At 38.6% G+C, this 23688-nt stretch overlaps 1 protein-coding gene across 49 annotated transcripts in view; it reads right to left on the bottom strand.

Annotated features, from left to right (window-relative positions):
• The window catches only part of PTPRD (protein tyrosine phosphatase receptor type D), a 1166996-nt gene that overhangs the window by 347051 nt on the left and 796257 nt on the right, over nucleotides 1-23688 (bottom strand). The window contains exon 1 of one of the 49 annotated variants that reach the window (XM_033520295.1): nucleotides 22574-23055. The exons of 47 other annotated variants lie outside the window; for them this stretch is intronic. The gene's annotated coding sequence lies outside the window, so the exon portion shown is untranslated. Of the gene's footprint in view, nucleotides 1-22573; nucleotides 23057-23688 lie in introns of those variants that run through there. One more of the 49 variants, XM_033520263.1, reaches the window with a different exon arrangement.

Here is a 23688-nt window from a genome sequence, read left to right on the forward strand (position 1 = left end):
AGGGTTTTTTTATTTTCTAGTACAGTATACAAGATTTTTTCTCAAGCAGATCACCTAAATACTCAAAATATCCCTCCAACATTAGCTGAGTTAATTTCAAAATATCTTTTTCTTTTCAGGCTATTCACAGGATCACTGAATCATAGAATGATGGGACCTCAGACATCATCTAGTCCCAATGACCCTGCTATGGGGAGCAACACCTTCCATAAGACCAGGTTGCTCAAAACTCCATCTATCCTGGCCTCCAACACTTCCAGAGATGGCGCACAAGAGGGGAATGGGAGATACAAAACCCTCAAACTGCTGTTCATGCTTTTTTTAGATGCAGGCCAGGATATGGCTGGGTTTTCTGAGCTTCAAGTCTACATTGCCCAGTCACACAGAGCTTCCTGTCGATCAACGCTCTCAAGTCCTTTTCCTCAGGTCTGCTCTCAAAGTGTTCTCCACACAGTCAGTGTTTGTGTTTGAGATTACCCAAACACAAGTACTTGTACTTGGCCTTGCTGAACTCTGACGTTTACATAGGCCCACCTCTCAAGCCAGTCAAGGTTCCCTCTGAATAGCATCCCTCTGGCATGCTGTCAGCAAACTTGCTTAGGATGCACTCCATTCCAGAATTCATTTTACCACCAGTGACGTTTAACAGTGCCAATTCCTGTACTACCCCTGATGAACCCCATTCATCACTGGTCTCCATTCAAGCCATTACGCCATTGACTGTAACTCTTTGACACGGTGCTGGAGTCCCAGGCTAACCCACTAACCACCATGGCACCATGCTGAGAGTGGGACACACTCTGGGAGCAGGATGACCTGGAGTACAGCTTACAGCTATTGCTCTACAGCACATTATAGCTGTCAGCACTGAGTGTGGAGGCAAGGATTGAGGAGGAGGCTGTTCATATGGGTTCCAAGGACAGGCTTATTGTCCAAAGCAGTCAAGGACAAAGACCAGAAAACAAGGCTATGCAAGGGAAGCTGTATGAGGGAAGTCCAGGGGGTGTTTACAATCTCTTGGCAAATCAGGGAGAACTAGGGGAGGTACAGAAGGTGGGATTTACAAAGTTCCAACGAATGGGGAAACACAGGGAGGGGACACAAACTGACAAGCAGGTGAACAATCCACTGGGGCATGGTGGTTTAGGGGAATTCCAAACGGGTGAGCCAAGCTGGAGTTTGGTACAAGGGACAATTGACAGAGAACTCACTGGAACAAGGGGCTGGATCAGGGTGGATTGGCACTCAAGGGGGAAAGCATAAAACAGGATTGACACCCCAGTGGGGAGGGACAGAGAATATTCTGGGTGAGGAAGCGGGGCTGTAACAGGGATTGGCAGGCGACTGAGGAGGTACAAATTGGGGCAAACCAACTAAACTGAGGGTTGACAGAGCATACCAACAGAACTTAATAGGTACCAACATAAAGAACACAGATGCACTGCAACAACTCTTGAGTGCAACCGTACAGCAAATTCCTTACCCACTGACTGTTACATGCATCAAATCCCCTTCTTTCTAATTTAGAGACAAGGATATAGTGCAGCAGTGTCAAATGCATTGCAAAGATACAGTCAACAGTTCATGTTGCTCTGTCCTTAGCTACCAATGCTGTTATCCTTCATAGCAGGCCTGCAAATTTGTCAGGCACAATCTACCTGTCAAAAAACAAAGGCATGTTAGCTGTCACCCATCTCCTTATTTTCTATGCTCCTTAACAAAGTTTCTGGGTGGATATGCTCCATGATTGTTGGGCACAGAGGTGAGACTGAGCAGCCTGTAGCTCTCCATGTCTTCCTTTTCCCCCTTTTAGAAACAGACTGGTTTTCCTTTTTCAATCAGTAAGAACTTCACCAGACCACCATAATTTCTCCAATATGATGCACAGAGGCTTAGCCACTGCATCTGCTAATTTCCTCAATGCAGATGCATCTAATCTGGTACTACAGCACCTGACCCAATTTTCTCCTACAGCACAGAGTTCATTCTCCAACTCCTGGTCTTTGCCTTCTATGACTTGGGTGGTATAGCTGGAGCACTTGGAAAGGCTGAGTACCTCATCCTTCCCCATGTACCTGCTAACCAGGTCTCCTGCTTGATTTTCCTCTTCAAAAAAAGGCCTACATTTTTCCTAGTCTTCCTTCTATCACTGACATAGGGGCTTTTCTTCTTGCCCCTTACATCCCTAGGAAGATTAACTATGAGTGTTTTAGCTTTTCTAACCTGATGCCTTACTCCTTTATTGATGCAGGCCTCCTGGAATTGTTGCTTGACTGTCTCTTTGTTGGTATGCAGAGCTTGTGAGAGATAAATATTTACCAGCTCTCCTGGGCCTTTCATCTCTCTAAGACTTTATGCCATCTTCTACCAAGAAGATCCCTCGAGAGGCCAGAGTCTTCTCTCTGGAAGCCTAGGATAGTTGACTTTGCTGTGCACCCTGTGTATCCTTCCAGCTGCCTTCAACTCCACCATTTAAAAATCACCACAGCTCAGTCTGCTCCTGAGCTTCACACTTCACACCAGCTCCTCCTGGGAGAATGATGTCTATCACAGCACCTCCCCTCATTAGTTCCTCTATCACTTAGAGAAGGAAGTTGTCACCAACACACTCCAAGAATCACCTGGACTGCTTGTGCACTGCTGTGTTGTCCCTCCAATAGAATCAGAGCTTGTGATTATGAGGCCATTCCTGTCTACAGAGGGCTACATCTACTTGGTTGTCCTGGTTGGGTGGCCTCTAGCACCATAATGTCACTTGTCCCTGCCCTCCATTTTTAATCTTGATCCATAAACTCTCAGTCACATTTTCATCCAGATGGAGCTCGATGCACTCCGGCTAGTCATTGGCACAGGAGACAACAGCACCTCATCATCTCCCCTGCCTGTCCTTCCTCGAAAGCTTGTACCCTTCCAATCCAACATGCTAGTCACATGAACCATCCCACCACATCTCTATCATGCCAGTAAGACTGCAGCCCTGAGCCCTGAACATGTGCGCACATCTCTAAGTATTCTTGTTCATTCTCCATGCTATGTGCATTTTCACAGACTCCTTTGAGCCCCTGGTAAAGTTGACTTAATGGCTGCATTATGTGGAATTCCTGTGTGCCGTTCTTCAGGCGCTCTCCTGCTGATCTGTAATCCCTCTCCAGGCTCTGGGCAGCTCTCCTTGGTACTGGCATCAAACTGGTAGAACAGGGATAGGTTGAGGTTCCCTTCCCCCAGCAACTTTAGTTTGAAGTTCTCCTCACCAGCTTGGCAAACATGACCAAAAATGTTCTTCCTCTCTGACAGATGGACCCCAGTAAGACCCCAGTAGAACAGGCTTCTCAAAGTAAGGCCCACAGTTAAAGCAGTCTCTGTGGCACCAGTTCTGTAACCATTTATTCATCTGCTATATTCAACTAGATCTTTAAAATATTTATCCCCTAACTGGAAGGACTGACCACTATCACTTACTATGGATGCTAACTATGAAGCAGGGAGCATGGTGCCTGTGGAATAGCAGGCCACGTAACTTTCTCAGTCTTGCCTGAGAAAGTGGCCTGGGAAATCAAAAGGAGGAATTAAAACAATCCTCAGAGATAGAAAACAGCGTTGCAGGTGCTGTTTGTTCCTTGTTTTCTTGCAAGAGAAGGTCAAGAGGTGGGGTACCCCACTGACCAATGATGGTGATGTGTTAGTTTACTAACCAGTAAGAGTTTGACTTTTCCGTACTTTGATGTATCGGTCTATAAAAAAGATCTGAGGCAATAAACGGGGGGAAACTGTCCAGTTTGACTCCACAAGAGAGTCTGTGTCGTTCTTCTCGCCATTCCCAATAGAGCGACAACTGACCACTGAGCTCTGGATACCACCACCCCTCCCAGTAGTTCAGCAATCCTTCTTGATGCTCCTTGGATTGCTCCTGGCTGTATCACTGGTGCCTGTGTGAAACAACAGCCATGGCTTAGCTTTTTCTTATCCCTACAAATGTCTTCCTAAGTCATCCTTTCTTTCCTCTACTTTCTCTTACCCTTTATACAAGTTTAGTTGCCTTTTCCCCAAGGCTATGATTTATGGCTGACATACAGCCTTTTTGCTGCTACGTCTCTCCTCTGTCACCCACTTAACTTTCTTTAAATCACATTTAAACTGTAATTTTCTCCCTAATTTATAGCCAATTTTGTATGAGAACAAGACGTTCTAGGAATGTTAATGAGATATGGTGGCTTTAACATGTAGGTCTCTAGATCAAAGTCATCTGTAAGCAGCATAGTTTGCTGAAAATTCGGTGATGTTTTTAATGAACTGCAGAAGATACACTGAGATGCCTTCCTGAGACTTCAAGTGGTCAGATATACATATCATAACATTATATAAAACAGCATGATATCTGTTTGGCACTGGCAGCAGAAAGGTTTGGGACATAAAGATTCCAAACTTTATCAGGTGATAGTAGAAGTCCCTCTGCTCAGTGATGTGCAAGAACATTTGTCATCTACAGAATCTGCAATAAATCTTACATTTTACACTGTGGTGTTGCATTAATCAATACATAGATTTTGATTAAAAACCACTAAACATCCTTGTGCTTTATGAAATTGCATGTGAAAGACAGCATGACAAAATTGATTACAATGTTTAATAGGTTACCCATCCTTTCTACATTTATGTTTTTGTTTATTTAGGGCAATCTTATTCATCTATTTTAATAAACTTAATGTTCATTAAAGGAATAGAGAAAAAAAGAGTACAAACAGCAATAATCATGCTTCATGTAAACAGATGCCATCTTAAACTGCATGCTGAGCTCTAATTAAACATGGTTTGGGGCTGTAACTGCATCCCTTGTACGAGAGGTTTCATTTATTCCACTGCTGAAAAAATTCAGAGAAAGTTGTGAGATTAATTAATATTCATGATGTGAAATATATGGAACCTATTGTCTGGGATCAGTGATGTTAGCCGGGCAAGTCAGACAATGAAAATTGATTACATGGTAATGTCCAATGCTTAGTACTATTTAATGTTACATTGTAAGTGAAAACAACATTATTCAAACACTTCAAGTCCCAAATATCATCTGAATTATGATCTAATGTATTCAAATGATGCCACATGAAAAGGCTGTTAGCAAAATAGTGCAGGTACAAATATATTTCCTACAAAAATAGCCCTATTGTTCACTAAAAAAAGAAAAAAGAACAAGTTTATAAACTGTAAAAAATACTTCAACACAAACATCATTATTTTGGTAAGCATGACTTCAGACTCAAATATTAGAGTCAATTTTCTTATATCACCTTTCCAAGGCTCCTAGTGAAAACATTTCTGTATTAGTCAATATATGTTCAATTTGGAATGTTACAAGAAGTCTCCCAGGAGAGCTTACAAGGCAAAATATTCTGAATTCCATTTGATGCTATCTATGCCTGTGCAACAACTGGCACATGTCAGATCTATCAGCAACTCTCACAGATTTTGCATATCCAAGTGGTTCCGGTTTTTAACACATTCACAAATGACTGAAGGCTGACTGTAACAGTAGAGCAGCATACCCCCACAATGTTTAATAACTACTTAAACAGGAACAGAGGTTAAATACTAGTTTTAGATTCATCACATGCCCTTTCCAAAGAACCTACTATGATTTCAGGATGTTTTCCCATATTCTATGTTCATTCCTCAGTGAAATGGACTTGGAAACACAATAGAAGGTCTTGAATTGGCACCATAGTATTTATCATTGTTTTTTTATTTATGTATTTATTATTTATTTATGTTAATACACAGTCATCATGTATTCTGCCATATAAGGTTTTTCTTTAGGAGAAGAAAAGACAAAAAAAAAAAAGAAAAAAGAGGCTTCAGAAACAGCTTGCTCCAGAAGTATTTTAAATTTTTGCATGATTACAGTGCGAAATTCAAGGAAATTTATACTTTATTATAAATACAAAGAAGTGTCACCTGAGCCAAATGTGATCTGTAACTTAATATAAAAGGACATAATGATTTATCAATTTCATCAACTTATAATGAAACTCCTAATTTTTTCTTTTTATTAATCATCAGTTTAAAATCCATATATAAAAAGGCAGAAAAAAGGAAGAAAAATAAAGTAAAAAAGATAACAGAAGACTGCCAAATTTCTATCCTACCAATAATGTAATTCAAAAGATTCAAAGGAAAATCTTTATGGAGAAATCTTAAGTGTCACATCATTCATGGCATGTTTCTGTTCAAAAGTATTAGCACTTCATTGTGAATTCTAGTTTTAATTCCTGTTAACTTCAAACAGTCAATTTAAATATCAAAAGTGTTAAGTTTAAATTTGTTTAAAATTATTTAAGAGTTGCAGTTAGAAATTACTACACTGTGCAGTAACACTGCATCACTAAAGAAACTAAAGACAAAAATGGTACATTTTTCCAGTAAATCTCCTGCAAACTAATTAATGTATATGACAACTACTAAGAAATACTGACGCTGAGGCTCAAATTCCTCTTTTCTTGCAGGCATCAAATTGTCAGGTTTCTTCTGCTGTGTAAGATGGAGTGCCAAAAATGTATTTGGTTAGTCTGTCTAAATACGGACATTGTATTGCTCAAAGTAGCGAAACCTAAGTGCCCGTACAGAAACCTACACTCCGTGTCATGCACAGTACAATGGGTAGTCCATCAGGGAGCATCTGTGCCCTCAAAGGGTTACAGCAAAGCTGGCTAAATGCCTCCCTGGCCATCTCACTCCTACACAGGATCACACACACATAACCCTAGGTGTTGTGCGGATCAGAACTAATGTTACCAGAAAAATACACCAGCTACACTGCTGGCATTAAAACCTGTGAGGAAGGCAGGGAAGGAAGGATGTAAGGGGAAAGAACAATAATGAAAAGCATTGTTCCATCACCTAATGGTGATAAAAGTAGAATAATCAGTCCCGTACAGCAGAACCTTCCAAATCTAGATGAGGATGAATCTGGAAAGTGCTTCTAGAGATGAAAATATTTTCTAAATATTTTAATAATAATTAAAACAATAGACAGAACTTCAAAATACCATATGTTTCTGATGTTCAGAAATTACAGCAGAATCTAATGCATGCAATCTCCTTAGCCATGAAATCCTCATTTCTGTGAATACGTATTTGTCTGAGTGTACATGTATGTACACACAAGAGACTTCAGGACTAAAAAGAAAGAAAAGAAACCCATCTGTTTTGGAGTAATGATGATGCTTTTCACTTCCTAGTGAAAAATATTTATCAATTAAAAAAAAAAAAAAAAAAAAGTGGCTCAGTTCCATATTGTTTTTATGACTCAACTGTGGTTGCAAATATTTCAATCCTACAGAGAAAGCTACACAGAAAGGACAACTTATATATACTAATTTGCCAAATATTACTTTCTAAATAACTACTTTTTATAGAAGCCGTATTTTCTTTTTCTTTTAGTGCTTGCTGACAATAGAAATAGATCCACGCTGTAATTTATTTGTATCAATTTCCCACTTTACTAGAGTCCAGTAAAATCATTCAAACAGCATGACAGATAAAAGGCAATAATAAAAAGCATTTTCAGTCTTCTGAGAGCTATAATGTGCACTGAATACAAACAACAGTTAAGGAATAAAAATTAAACAACAAACACACACATACTTAACAAAGTCCTGCTGGTACCTTGTAAGAAAACTCCTAAATATATTTCAGTACCTAGAAATGAAAATGTTATGTAAAATGATGTGCATTGATCCAGTAATCCTCAAAGCTCTCAGAGTGACTTTAATTTACCTGAACACAGAACCGCTTTAAGAAAAATCCTTCTAGACCTTGCCAAAATCTGACTGCAGGGAATGGCATATTTTTACAGTCATAAAAGCAGAACAACAAAAAAGATGTCAAACACAAGGCCAATGACAGCTAAAGATATGTTTTTTACACAAATAAAAATCAACAGTGTGAAAATTACTGGTAAAACAGTCAATGAAGTAGAAGATGAAAAGAAAGTTGATCATGAGTTACAGTATATTTCTAGTAACAGCAATCTGTGCAACAAAAGGGTAAAAGCTGTATAATATAAAGTGTAGAATTAAAATAAAAACTTGCATCCATATATGTATATTGGGTAATATATGTATGTATATTGGGTAAAATACATGTGTATTTCAGTAGAAAGTTGTCCTTGATAAAGTTTATCAACAAATAACTGCATATACCGACAGAATATGTGACTTCACATATTAATTAATGTAGAAAACATTAATACAAACTACCTACAAAATCCATTACTTAAAAAAATCAAGTATCTGGAAAAAGATCAAAATGAAAACAACAAATAATATATTATATACATATCAGGTCTCTGTCCTATGAAATAAGTCAAAAACATTAATTTGAAGACAGATTTTATTTGCATGTAGGAGAAGACATCTGGGACTCAGTGTTACAATTCCAAGAAATACTTTCCTAGCTTTATCTTTATTTGCCTTGTATGATTCATATCATTCCGAGATTTATTATTATTATTTATCATGTGTACAGAAAGTCATCTGATTGCTCTGTACTACAATGTTTATTCTTCTACTGATAAATCCCTATGCACTGAATTCTATAAAAGTATGTAAGGGATCAAAGACTTCAGTGAAATAAAGGGACAGAGAGGAAACTGGAAGGCTTAACCCCTAAGTGGGTTGTTTAATTTAGTAAAATCCTACCTTAAAATCAAAGCAAGCCTATGCTATATATATCAGTCCATGTCAGCAAATCTTGCTGACAAAGTCATACTGATACAAAATTGTTCTTCCAACTACCTGGAGAAAAGACACCTTCTTACTCTTAGAAACAACTTGTAAAGTCTTTTGCTCTTCAGGTCATTTACCTTAACAAAAATGTACAAAAGGCACTAACTTACAGAAAAATATGAGAGCACAGAAGAGCAGCAATGTAAGAGGAATAAAAGTTTTTTGAGGTAAAAGACTGTAAACCCTAGAAGAATGTAAAATGAAAGCTGAGGAGTAACAAATATAAAGCTCTGAGTATGGCACTTCAACATAACAACATCACATATATTACCTGTGGGTAATATACTACTTATATACATTATATAAATTTACAACCAAATGCCATCTAATACCTACATTTCAGTCCACAGATTTTCATCAAACATCAGTTTATTCACTAGCAAAATTTTCTGAAGTGCAAGCAGAAGTCACAGAAGTACTTTACCTAGTTTTTTTTCTCCATCATTAATTGAAGAAAACTGTGAGTAACAACAACAAAAATTTATAAAACAGAACAAGACCAGTGGGGAGGAGAAAAAGACACAAAAGACCACTCAAAAACCACCTCAGCTGATTCAGATAAATATTTCACTTACTTCACTAAAATATTAGACAATATGAAAGAATTAGAAAAATTTTTTGGCTTTACTGGTTACAGTGTTTCAGCCCTGCACTGTGGTTTCAGGAGAGAGAAATTCCTGACAGAGTAATGCCTATAGTAGTACTCTTGTATCACGTAGAACTTTAAAAAGTGTTTCTGAAGAGAAGCAATTATAGCAACAGATTGTGACCTGTTATGGACCTCTTACTTGTTAATATTTTTTCCTGCAGTAAAATGACAGTGTTCCATAATGAACACAAATGAAAATACAGTCTATTTTAATAGTTTGGATGTGCTTTGCTTGCTCTGTATGCAAACTGAAAAGAAAACAGTATCGAGAAGTATTATATTACTTTTATACCTTCCATAAACCAAAGGAAGCCATAAACCATTCCATCTCTCATCAACTATGATAATAGCATTTATTTGAATATTACGAAGAAGAGGCAAAAATAGTGTAAAGCAGAAATTAGCATTCTTTACTTCCTTTCACTCCACAAACTTAAGAATTCAAATTAAAAATAAATCACTTCAGTGTGTATACTTGTCATTAAACCACACCCATGCTTGTTTTTAAAGCCACATACATTCTCACAGATTTCAGTAATGTTACACAGTGGTGAAGTTACCTAAGTATATGGTTACTGGTATGGACAAACCTAACTTCTCTGCTGAATTCTACCTTAAATGAAGTATTTTTATTTATCTTTTTTGTCCTTGCTTACATTTCCACATGTATATTCTTGTATTTCTAACATACACTTTTTACTATAGAGAATGACAGGACAAAGAACCACTAACCTGATGTGTGATTAAATCCATTTAATATTGTGGGAGTATGTGCAAGAATAAAGTGAGCCATATTGCAGTTCTTATTACCAAGGACTGCTTATATGGAAGCACTGTCCTTCCACAAGGAAGCTCATTTAAACATAGTCCTTCATTAATCTACAAAAGACAATTTTCTTTCTAACACTTAAAAAAAAAAAATCTTTCTCATTTGGTGTGTCATTTTGTTAGCAGCCATGAATGTTCAGCATTTTTCAAGTAATTTCAGGGAATCTGGTCACATGACTCCCTAATTTTGTTTCTTCACTATGTATCTATGAACAACTTTTTTCTTCAAAATTATCCTCAGAATTACAAATAATTAGTGAAAGAAGGAAGAGTAAAAATAACCTGCTTTACAACCATTCTTTTTTTTCCTCTATTATTCATATTTTATTAGCCAATGGCACAAACTCTATTCTAGGCTGTGAACCACAGAAGACGCATGCAAGGATTCTCTTACGTATAATGCTGCAGCAGTAAGGGGATCTCTGCAAGGTACAGCTGACTGGACTAGTTTTTAGAATTCAGTGGATCATTGTAATCTCTCTGTCTGAGCAGTGTATTTGCAACGCACAAGTGCACAATGTCTTCATACCTCTGAGTTGTGCTAAAAATTCAACTATAAAACTATTTATAGTTCAAGTGAAAACTAACAATGCAAAGGAATATATACAATATACACTCTCAGTCCCTTATACAGACACACAATTGAGGACCACATAGCTATGTGATTTATTCCTGTTTATTCCACTCAAGACCTAAGAGTCTGTCCGTCTAAGAGTATGAAGTAATTCTTGACTGTCATCTGAGTAATCTAACATCATCTCACTTCACTGATACTCATTCAGTTATTAGCTATTTGACTACTAGTCACACACTAAGCCCTCTCACAAAGCTTTAACTTGTCATAGAGGCATGCCTTACAACTGGTAAAATAACCATGACATCTGTAATTTGAAAAAAGGGAAGCAACAAGACTTTTGAAGGCTAAGTTTCAGCTATACATTCAGTTAAGAAACATCAAAAATTGCTGTACTGCTTCAACAGGAAAAATCTGAAAATGAACTGCTGAACACACAAATATTTTCACAGTCCTCCAAAGGAAGGCTCTGCATTTTTTTAAGAAGTACTGTGGTATCTTCAAGCAAATACTGTAAAAAATTATTAGTTGAGATGGACCATCTTCCTTTCAGTCTACAAATCATTAAGAAGAACAAAAAAAATCATCATCACTATAGTAAAACAGAGAAGAAGATTAAGGACAGTCCTCCCTTTCAGCACGTCTGATGGTAAAAGGAAGCAGCTCATCGAGAAACAAAGAACTGATAAATCAAAATGTTAAGTCACCAAGTACCTAAGCTATCTGCAAACAGAAAGGAGGCAGGAGGTTGACAAGATTTGCAATACATCCTGAAGTACAAGGTCTCAGTGATGGGAATTTCTGAAAACTGTTTTTTGTAAGAACAGGACTTTGAAAACAGACAAATACAGAAAGCCATGTTCAAATAGCGAAAACTGTAATTGTGAAAGAAGCTTCAGACTTTGTATACATTCCGACAAGCCACAAAAGTTCAGTATTAGCTTCAAACCACTACAAAGGGCAATCAAAATCACAATTAAACACCTATGACAAGTGTGGTTAACTGCACTCTCAGGAAAACATGAAGTCTCAGCTGCTGTGGCTTCATTCCTAGCAGTGGAAATGCACACATCGAGCTCCCCTCAGCAGCTAGTAAATTATTAAACACATGGAACTGCAGGCAATACCAGAAACCAAGTAACACATCTATACTTCTGACTGGAACAATCATCTACCCAACCCTAACAGAAACTTAACTTACAAATGCAAAAGCAGGAAAAAATCCTGCTTAATTTTTTTATATAGATATGAATATGCATAAATCAAAAACCATGACAATAGTTACCTACTCATAACACCTCAGAAACTCAGTAGATGGTACTACATCCATGAGAAATACATAACATAAATACTATATCAGTAACATAAATAGCTACATCAGTGAGAAAAGCACAGTGAGAATCTGCCTCAGAATTTTCATAATTAAGCATGATGAAGAAACACAGCATATTAAGAAAAATAAAGTGAGCATGGCAATGCCTTACAAACGGTGTTTATAACACAGCTGTTTTGTGTTCTTCCAAAAAACATCTAGCCCTGATTCTACATGGAGAACCTGGCATTGAAGTGAGCTTGGAAGTGTTGGAACCTATACTGGAATTCTTGAACTCAGAAGTATCAACTTGAAAGTCTTTTGCCAGTTTATTCTCTGAGAAGAAATGATCAGGACCATGTCTCAATAAAAACCAACTTACTCTGACAGAGATGGGATTTAAGAAACTGCATTCAGCTGAGTAACACAAAGACTTAAATGGAAGGCTGTACCTAAAGAGAAGACAGCCAGCATCCACAGTTAAATCTAAATCTGCTACCACTGCACCCAGTGACAAAAACCACCAAAATAGCACCAGAGAGATCCATTTCTTTGTTGTTACACTCATGCAGTTCTCTAGACACAAGGAGACAAGAGAAGCTGTCAAGCAGGTCTCTTTCTCTTCTTTTCATGTAGAAAGCTTCCTGCTGTGAAAAATGGGAAGTGGTTGAAAAAACAAAGATTTCACAGAGAATGAAAAGACAATGTTGTATCCTATCCAAGACTTAAAAAACAGCGTAGAACTTCTTAAAAATAGCCTAGATAACCTAGAATTACTCAAATACCTCAACAAAGGTAGCAGGTGGATGGGCATACATGTGGAGTCATGACTACACCAATGTCTGCACTGAAAGACTGCTTTCTAGATACTGACACATAGTCAAAGGAATCAGAGATCAATCCAAATGGACACGCCCATCATTCTTAGCAGGAGTAAAAAAACAAATTGAACCTCTGAGATTGCAATGACAATAGGTTTCAGAGGGGACTTTTACAACACAACAAATAAAAGTATCCAATACTCATGCTATCAGTGACATTCTAAAAAAAAAAAAAGAGAGACCAATTTAGTGAGCCGTTCTCGCAATTCTTGACAGTTCACAATCTCAGATATATTCCCACAATAAGAAGCAAGAACTGCTGTGGAGAATTGCATTTAAAAGACACCTAAAGACTCATTTCAGAGACAGTGAAGTACAGTATAGAAGAGTTGGTACGAAGTAGAAATCAGTATTTGTTCAGAAAGACACATTTCTCTTTACTAATTGCTGTTTATAAAACTGTAGAATTGCAAAAGCAAGATGGAGAACAACTTGGAGAAAGAGTTGGAAAAGGGACATTCCCTGTCACAGTTGTGAAATTGCCATTGATTGTAGCTCAGTTTTTCTTTAGTGGGAAAACTCTGAGGTTCCAAAATTTCACTCCTTATTCTTGAATTCAGGTTCCTCCTATTCCTAAATTCTTCGGTGTTTTCAAGTGTTCCGTCTCATTAAATATGAAACAGAGCTTAAGACCATTATCTGAGCAACAGGTAAAAGCTGCAGAAAAAAAATTTTGCCTGACTTTCTGATTGGCATCTGCAATATGATGTTAATCCAGGAGAGAAAAAAATTTCACACCAAAATGGCAAGTTCCTAACAAAAATGACAACCAAAAAAGGCTGAAAAAGCAGCTTGTTAAGAGTATACCTCTATAAAGCACTGGTTACTATATAATATTTCTAGCAACTCAATTCATCATCATCATGGTAGAAAAATCTCACCATACTTTTCTTCTAGACATGATAATCTGTTTTCAATTTCTTATTAATCTCTATCTCTCCAACCTGGACTATTGCAGAGATTATCAAAGATGAAAAAACAGTTTCAAGGCCTCGGCACCTTTCATGGTTTATATACTTTGCAGTAAAAAATACAAAGACTGATTGAGATTATAAATTCAAATTGCTTCAACACATAGAAATCCACATCTCTAAAAACTCCAGTAGTTATTTTCATGCTTTCTAATACCTTTGGAATAAGGTTACCCTTGTGCACTACATTAATAAAGCAATCCTATGAATAAATCAGCAAAGGATACAGTCCTAGTAAGTGTCCTTTTAGGGATTACATTGCCCAGAATGACATGTATCTGTTCCATCAGATACAATCAAAGAGAAGAAGAATAAACATTTCCTTTTTATATATACACAGTATTTAAAACATTCAGCCCACACCGTCCAAAACGAAGCTAACCAGAATACTATTGCGGAAGTCCTAACACTCTATTTTTTTTCCAGAGTCATTGTAATCATGCAAAATTAAACCCAAGGAATGCTAGGATTCTTATGGAGGTGTGATTGCTCCTGCAGACATTCCCTGCCACCTGTTACCATTAAAAATACAATGCTCTCTTCATTGTCTGTTTCCCTTGGTACATCTAAAATTTTCATCTGGTCAGTATGCTGATACTTCATGTGGCCATTTAAGCCACCTTTTGAAAATGTAAAATGGGAAACAAGTGTAAATTCCATGCACTGAACTAGGTGACAACAACCATTTACACTGGTTATACGCTTTTCTTTAATAAAACAAATTGTATTAGATTATCATAAATATCAACTAAGACAAACAGTTCTTTAATTTAATATTAAAATTCTCCTATCACATGCCATATACAGTAGAAAAATTCAGGGCTTTTCACATCAAGCAAAAATAATATCCCCAAATACCCAAATTATAAAAAAGGAGATAATAAGATCAGTTTCACTGTTTGGAAAATTCTGTTAATCAAGATTCATTGATGCATTTAACGGTAATGAGAAAAAGTCCATTCTTTGTGAAATTGGTCAAAAAATGAGAGAAAGTCTAATAACAGAATCCATGTTTTGTTTATAGCAAAATAAATTGGTAAATAGTGAATATTTATTACTTAAGCAAAGAGAGTTTTCCAAATAAAGTCGATGGCATACTGCCAGTAAGTAGAATACATAGGCATTTGGCAAAAGGCCATATCCTTGATGCAAAATTGTTCTAAAGTGATTCTTACTGAATAAGTATTTCTTTTTACCAAAATACTTCTTACTCCCTAATTTATGAGCTACTATAAATCAATTTATCAGATGTTTTATTAAGCTTTCTTTTCTGAATTTGAATTTAACCACTGCTAGAATTACCTGAGGAGAAAGTCCTATCACTTATGCAAAGACACAAAAGCACTGTGGATCTGATCCAAATAATGCTGCTGTCAAATGAAATCTTTCTCACCAATCACAGAAGGCTTTCAGCCTACTAGGACAACCCTTCCAAGGCTTGACAGAAAAATCCACTTACACCATTAAGGTACAAATTAATAAGAACAATTCAAAAAGAGTTTGCAAGCTTAATAATAAAGCACACTGGGATTTTTGTGCACCTTTCTCAACCAAAATTCACTTTTTTAAAGTTAATCACATCATACGTATCAGGAGCAAACTTCAACAGCTCAGGGAAGGCAGTCAGTCCAAAAATAGTCTGAAAGACTTTAAAGGCCTCAACAATTGCTTCTGAAAACACAGCTAAGAGTATCTAAACTATCTTTATTAGCAACATGTACTGTGATAGCATTATATGTGTACATTACTGTGTAACATTATATGTCATCAAAGTAAACTTTTTCTACCTGATGAACATCTACCCTTTCATCACTGATAGATATCTATTCTGCTTGGGTTATGCTTGCTGAAGATCACTAACATGTATTTCTTCCATGAGGGGCAAAAGAAAAAATAAATCCTATTTTTAGGTGAAAAAAGAGGGTACGTTCTGAAACATAGCTGAAACGACTCAAACAAAAAGCCGAAAGCGTCAACTCCAAACTTGTTAACACAGGTTAAAATAATATATCACATCACCCTATTTATTTTTTTTTTAGCTATTTCTTTGTGTTTCTGTGAAACAAAAGGGCACACTCGTGACTAAATTTACTGTTGTTATTCACAAATCTACTGATTCTTTCTCACAAGTACGAAAAGCTTATGCAGCAATACAATCTCTGCACTGAATATACCTAGTTGTTGCGGGCTTTTTTTTTTTTCCCTAAAGAAATGCCACCGGTTACTTTGGTGAAGAGACATAAGGCTGTAAATTCCTATCCTCCATCAGTAGCACTGACCTTAGAGCAAACCCCACAACTGGCTACAGGCATTCAACATCCATCATTGCTCCTGAAACCTAATCTTTCAGGGAAGGACAGCTGCACTGGGCAGTAGTTAAGCAGCTTTCTAAGATACACTACCATCCGAACCAACCAAAAATAAATAAATAAAGCTTCCTGTCCTACTTTCTAATCAGTGTTTTAGAAATCTCTCATTGCATGTTCTTTATATCAAATTAATGGCTTTCAAAATAATAAGCTGTTTTCTTATTAAGAAAAAATAGTCAAATTCTAGGAAGTGTTGATAAGCAATACACCTGTAAACAGGATTTTAAGAAAATACAGTGTAAGAGGTAAAGAAATTACGTACCTGACAGTCCCATTACTGAAACATAGGCAGAAAATACTTGGTCCTACAAACAACCTTTTAAGAAAAGACCTCCCTGCCTTTAATAAATTCCATAGAGGGAGAAAGCCCTTTCCTAACATAAAAAGAAAAGAAAATTAAACGTGTGATTAACAGAAGTTTAGCAATACAGGTGAACACAGACAAATTAATCATGTCTCTAGGTTAGAAACAGTGACACGCATCTGCTTCATAAACTTGTTCTCTGTGGCATGAAGATGAAGAAATGGGATAAAGTACAGAATTGTATGTATCTTTGTGTATAATAACATCAGTTTTATAGGAAAAAGGGAAAGGAGTGGTGATGAGAAGGAAGGCGAGGGAGAAAGAAGTAGAGGAAGCAAAAAATAAGATAGCAGAAATCGCAGTCTATTCCTTGAACACAAAATTCAGCTTTTTTTGGCAAAGCTTTATAAAAAAGAGTATGGCCTACAGATAGTTGCAGAATTACTGTGTTCAAACTCAGCAAACAGTGATTTTCTGAAGAACAGAAAGACTAAGACATTGCTACAAGAATATATTTGAATTTTCTCTTGCTGAGTCAAAGCAGGTATCAAAAAACCTAGATTTTTGGGTAAAACCAAAGCCAAGGTGAGATGCTGATACCAAAATGAGATTGGGTAAATTTGTTAGAGAAATGTGTATTTATTTGAAAATTTATATCTAAGCCGCATTTGTTTTGTTCAGGTTAGTACTGACTATATTCTTCTTAGGAATCACCCAATTCTGCAACCTAAAAACACAGCTTTTACACACTATTTACTGAACCCTGACTTATAGATATGTAGTTTCCAGAACAATAAATAGTGTAAAAGAAAGAGCAATATAATTGCTGGCATAACTTGATATACAACATTTGATATACTGCTTGGGAAAAACGTGTGCATTATCTGACCACAACAATACGCGAGCAGTTCGGTTGCCTCTAACCAGGACATCCATTTTGATTGTCTGCAAATTTAATAAATTAATTTGTATACCCATGGAGTGACTTCACTAACTGGAAGATTGCTGAAAAACAAAAATAACTGCATTGTGCCTAAATATGAAGAAGCTCAGGACATGATAGTAGGCTATTAGGGCATGTCCTCTGGTATAACAAATCAAAGTGCCTGAAATTCCAACATTTTCTGTTGACTGAGGAGGACATTTTCTGCCCATTCTTTGTATTCAGAAGAACACACAGAATCCCCACCAGAAATCAGATATCAAGTATAAACATGGAAGTTGATTTTAGGAAAAACCTCTATCTCTTTTGAAACTGTACTCCAAGATAATCACATTGTCTTTTTTGTTTTTCTCTTTCTGTAACAGTTATATTAAGATTATGAAGAAGCCTGTCACAGCATGTAAACAGAAGACACCTAAAGAGATAAATTTAGGAATCTGAGGGAAGTATAGGCTATGTATACTTGCTGATGTAGCTAAAAAACAGGCTCATAGTATTTTGTTTAACTTGTCGCTTTTATGAATGAACTGAAAGAACCTGAATAATAACTAAGTTCTTATAAGGAATTACATATTGTATTCAATTTAACCTCATTTTTTGCCTACGAAAAATTTTTGTTATTCTCTATTTCTCTTACTGGCATTTTAGCTATCCACTTCCTATAGGAAGACACAAACATGCTATGTTTAAGATATGTATTATCAATAAACTACCAAAAGTCATCTGAACTTATGAAATGTAAGTTAAAACTGTGCAGTAGTAAATACAGTTCTATCAATGCCCAGTGTCTTAAAAAAAACAGTGAAGTGAAGCTTTCTGGAAAGGAATTTACAGGTAAAGCACTCTCATGAAACCTTTTTCTAAATCATCAGATTTCTCCAGCTGTACTGCAACCTTCACCGTAGCAGATCACCAGGAAAAGTAAGCTTCCTCTCTGCTCCTCCTTGGTAAATTCCTGATAGTATTCAAAGAAGTATTTTTATACATATATTCTTGCTTTAGGCTGACAATTTGCCAGCATACATTCATTAACTGGCTTTATCTAAGGCTTTTTCCAAAGAATACAAGGATTAAGTAAATAAAGCCCATTCACATAATATGTGAAATTGAAAGCTTTCATAAAAATATGGTATGTTGACTAAGCTATTACAACTGTTTTTAAAAAGAATTACAACAAAAGCAAGGTCCTGTTACAATGGACGGCATTATGTGACTGACACTGAACTTAAACCAGCAAATATCGATACCTTTTTCTCAACTCTTCTTAGAGAACAAAAGCTTCAAAATCACCACAAGTTGTATACAAAAATGAAATACACTGATTCATAGATCCATGCCATATTACTCCTTTTGATATCCAAAGCACAAATGAAGTGCCTATCCTCTGCATTTCGGAACCACTGTCTTTGTTTACTGATAAGCAGCAAGACTTACACTTTTGAACCAACATTTATCATTTGAGAAAACCTCTAAAGCAGATTTCATTACATTTCATCAAAACTTTACCTAAGGCACACATACACATTTCAGAAAATTAAGCTCAGCCAATATTTGCACAACTGTTGTCGGCAAGATGACAAAAAAACCCTCTTGCTGTAACTGGCCCAACACTGAATGATATGTAAGACTCTGATGTTTTAAAAGACAGCTTATTAAAAAATTAACATACCATAGGGAAACTGCTTTTTGATTGTATGACCTTACTGTGATTCAGCTTGAAAATCCTTCCAAATGAGAATTCTCAAAGAGCTTAGTAACGGAAGTTCATTTCGAAGGAAATCCAATATGCAAATATTTCAGCTGTGCTCTTTTACAAATTGTCTGCCTTGTCAGTTTCAAAAACTGAAAATGAACAATGGAACAGTGTAAGTATACTTGACCTTATTGCTTAATGTCTATTAAGAATGCTATGGCTGGTGGATTTTAAATTTCTGAAACTGACACTCAAGAATGTATAGTGCATCCTCAGCCCATGTCCCATAAATGCTGACTACGCTCCAGCCAAAGCCTTGGAGCCGACACACACTCAAACTTACATAACACTTACAAAGCTAGTTTAAATACACCATCAATCTATGTCTGTTCCTGACTTGTAGTAATCCTGTTTAGTTTATCTTTTAACCCTACACTTGCATGGAACAGTACCATTACTAATCTAATAGAAAAAACACACAGGCAACAAATCTGATTTTCTCAGCTTACAGGAAATATGAAATGCAGAAGCCACACAAATCCAACTTTGCTCAAAATTTGCACCTCCTAAGTCATGTTCATCCCCATCTCCCATAGTAATCATGAAAGAAGGGACGGTGGACAAAATACAGGACTAGGGGAAACAGATGAAGTAGGGTAAAAATAAAAACTAAATAATATGCAATTTGTACACACCTCTTAAAAAAATCTGATATCTCATTTATTAGCAAGGAATGAATAACTGGCAACTTTGCTTTTGACATTATGCACCTGTGTAAAAAATGTCTGGTGAAAGTGAGCATATGTCATGCACTGGTATCTGCTCTATGAGAGCAGTTTATACAGGCCCCTAGTGGCTCAGCACACAGCAGCAGATGAAGGGGAATTCCTACTCTTCAGCTTGTGTAGTTTTGGTCCCTGCATTCCTCAAACGCAGAAGCAAAAGGCAATGTTACAAATGAATTGCTGACTGGACTTAAATCTTCAGATACTTAGTTCTTTACCACATCCCCAAGTACATTCTTGCACACCCTCTTCTAAGATTAAGCACTGATTTACTAACAGCCATTGAGTTCGCTGACTGCTGGTGGTTTGAGTTACATAACCATCACAGCAAAACACTTATTCACATTATTCTTTAGCGCTCATTTTAAAAGTAGTATGACTGATGGGTCTAAAAGCAGGTCCTAAGACCAATTCCTGAAACCCAGAAATACCAAGGTACCGTTTTCCTTCCATGCACCATTCCTATCAGCTTGCCATAGCACACACAAACCATAATGAATTTCTTCTTATCTTCTTAGAGTAGAAGACCTCTACGAAAACGAAGCTTCTACTGGTTTAAGTGGATACAGAAAAGCTATACATCCTTTCTACGCTGAAACACATCTAAATATACCCCACCATATTAACACAAATGACAAAACTAAAACTGGAAAGCTACTCATTACATCCATCCTTTCTGTGTAACACTCAGTACCTTGAAAACCCCATGCCAATATATGTACAGCTTTTAGCAATTTTGACTGAGCGGAATTTGACAGCTGAATTTATTAAACTGACCAGTTTGTCAATTTCACACATTAAAAAAGCAGTAATAGCTCATCTCATGAGAGGGAATTTAAGGAAGCAATCAAAAAATTGATGTCTAAAGAAAGATGCAAGTACATATGATTGTATTTAGGACAGGGGAGAATCTTTTTTTTTTTCTTTTCAGAGTTGCTCCATTCATAACAAGAATTGTAGGATTCCTTGCACCCAGCCCAGGAGAAAATGATGTCATTTACTATACACTTTTACAGCAAGCAAAAAAAGCACTGACTGTTACAACATTTTAAACCACTAGCAGATACGAAATGAAGGAAAAATATGATATATACACTTTTCCGTCTCTGTATCAAAATTCGCAGTAATGTCCCAACATTACAGAGAAGTTGCTTGTGCTTGAACAAAAGGTATGTTGGAAGCAATCTCTTAAAGGCTGAGAAGACAATCACAGCTTCCCACATTAATCCTAAGTTTAAGAAAATACAAGTGTCATCAGAAATAGTCATGTCTGCAAACAAGAAACTCGAAAGTAAATCAGCCTCTACAGACTTATCCCCAGTGTAACGCCGTCTAAGGCGACAAGTGAAGGAGCACATAAAACCCTAACTATTCTGTGTAAATAAATTAACCCTTCTGTGTGTGTCAAAACTGCGAATATGGACATCAAAATCATGTAAAGAAGCTGCCATCCTTACACGAGGCAGTAATTGTATAAAGGCCAAGCAAAAGAATAAAATACATATGACAGCAGTTCTGGAGAAGTAACAAGGAGAAGCGGACATTCAAAAGCCATACATGCAAAGCTGAGTGGTAATCACTTGGAATGAATACCGCTCTGTCGAGAAGTGAGAGCAATAAATAAAAGGCAAAATAAGGGATTCATTGCAAGAAAACAACTGTTTTATCTGCCAGTCTGGGAGAGCCCGGTTGCAGCAGTAAGGAGTGCCTCCTTGCACGACCAGACGGCGCAGAGGGAGCTGCTAAGTTTGCAGAACAAATTCAAGAACCCCTTCGCAAGAGCTCGGAAAACTGAGTTTCCAGCCCGATGTGCTTCCTTTCAAGTGGCTTCGCGAGAGTAAACAAAGAAATTAAAAGCCTAACCTGTGAAAAGCTTCACATCTCCGTGCCTCCCTGCTTCGCCGAGAGACAGCAGGAGGAGGAGGAGGAGAAGGATAAGGAGGAGAGGAGGAGGGAGCCGTGCTCGGACCGGCGCCTGGGGTCCGTACTCGCTCACCCCCAAGCCCCGTCTCCAGCGGCAGACGCCTGGTCTCTCACCCCTGCTACCTTCCCCCTTCTCCGAACCCGTCAGAATTAATAAAACAATTAATATTAATAATTCGTTCGCCAAAGCAAACAGACAGTGTGCAATTACCGTACTCCACTCACCCCGCCCGCGTACAGCGGCACTCAGTGGAAACGTCGACTCCGATCCATCAATCGCCCTCTGCCTGCCCCATCCCCCGTTCCCGTACCGCAGCTCCCCTCGCTCCCCCAACAGGCCTCGCCGCCAGGCTGAGACTCGGCGGGGAGGCGCGGGGAGCGGGCTGGAAGCGGCCGGGGGGCAGCCCTGGGGCACGCACGGCAGAGTTGTGTGTGAGGGACATGTGTGCGGGCTGCACGCACACACGCACACTTTTGTGCTCACACACACAAGCGCGCCTAAAGAGGCGGCAAAGAAGGAGCGGCGGCGGAGGAAAAATGGGTCAGGAGCGGGGCAGTTACCTGGTCATGCTGGCTCCCCCGGTCCCAGCAGCAGCCTTCGCCGCTGCCCGCCCGCCTGCCGCTGCTTCCAGCCGCCGCCGCCGCCGCCACCTCCTCCCGCTGCTCCCGGTCGGCTCCGGGGTGGCCAATTTAATCCGAGCCCCGCAGCAGCAGCAGCTGCAGCTGCTGCAGCAGAAGTAGCAGCAGCAGCAGTAGCAGCAGCTGCAGCAGCAGCTACGAGCGAAGCCCCGCCGCTGCTGCCTGACGCTCGTGCGTGTCTCTCACAGTGCGGCGCCGGGGAGCAGGAGAGAGTCAGCGAGAGTCCGAAAATCCAGCATCCAGAAGAGCCAGGTCCCCGCCTGCCTCCTCTTGCCAGCGCCGCCTCTCCTCCGCGCTGCTCTGCTCCGCTCTGCTCCTCTTCTCCTTCCTGCGGCGGGTGCTGCTGCTCCCGGGCGCGCTCTCTGTTCCCGAGCTAGCTGCTCCGTTTCCCCTCCTCCTCCTCCTCCTCCTCCCTTTCTCTCGCTCTCTCCCTCTCTCTCCTTCTTCCTTCCCCCTTCACTTTTTTTTTTTTCTTTTTCCCTTCCTCCTTTTCTTTTCTTCCTTCGTCTTTTCTAGCCGATTCTTTCGCTACAAATAAAAGGGAGGTCTCCCACCCACTCTCCCGCCCCCCCCTTGCTACAAAAAGTGCAGTGCAAACAAAAGCGAGAGAAGAGGGCACAGGGCGGGCGGAGTGGGGAGGGCAGACTGGGGAAAAATTCCCAGAAACCGTCCCCGAGAGTCGAAACGTGAACAATCGTCCCCCACCACTCCGCTTCGCTCCTCTGGGGAAGAAGGGGGACGCCGTGGGGGCACCGGTAGAGACGACGCTCTCCCGTTTCGTGGGTTTGTTGTGGGCTTTGGGTTGGATGGCTGTTTGCGCTTTTGTGTGTGTGTCTGTGCGCGCGCTTTTGGGGTTTTTTGTTGGGTTGGTTTTTTTTTTGTGATTATTCTTTTTTAATCCTCTTACGCTGTGCGGATGACAGGATCCGTACGGCCCCAAGAGCCGGGGAAAGCGTGCCGCCGATGTCCGCGCCTGTGCGTGTGCGGGCAGGCTGGGGGGGGTACGGAGCGGCGATCCGGGCAGCGCCCGCCCCAAC

This window comes from Parus major, chromosome Z (assembly GCF_001522545.3).
Source record: "Parus major isolate Abel chromosome Z, Parus_major1.1, whole genome shotgun sequence".
In the NCBI taxonomy this organism is placed as follows: Eukaryota; Metazoa; Chordata; class Aves; order Passeriformes; family Paridae; genus Parus; species Parus major.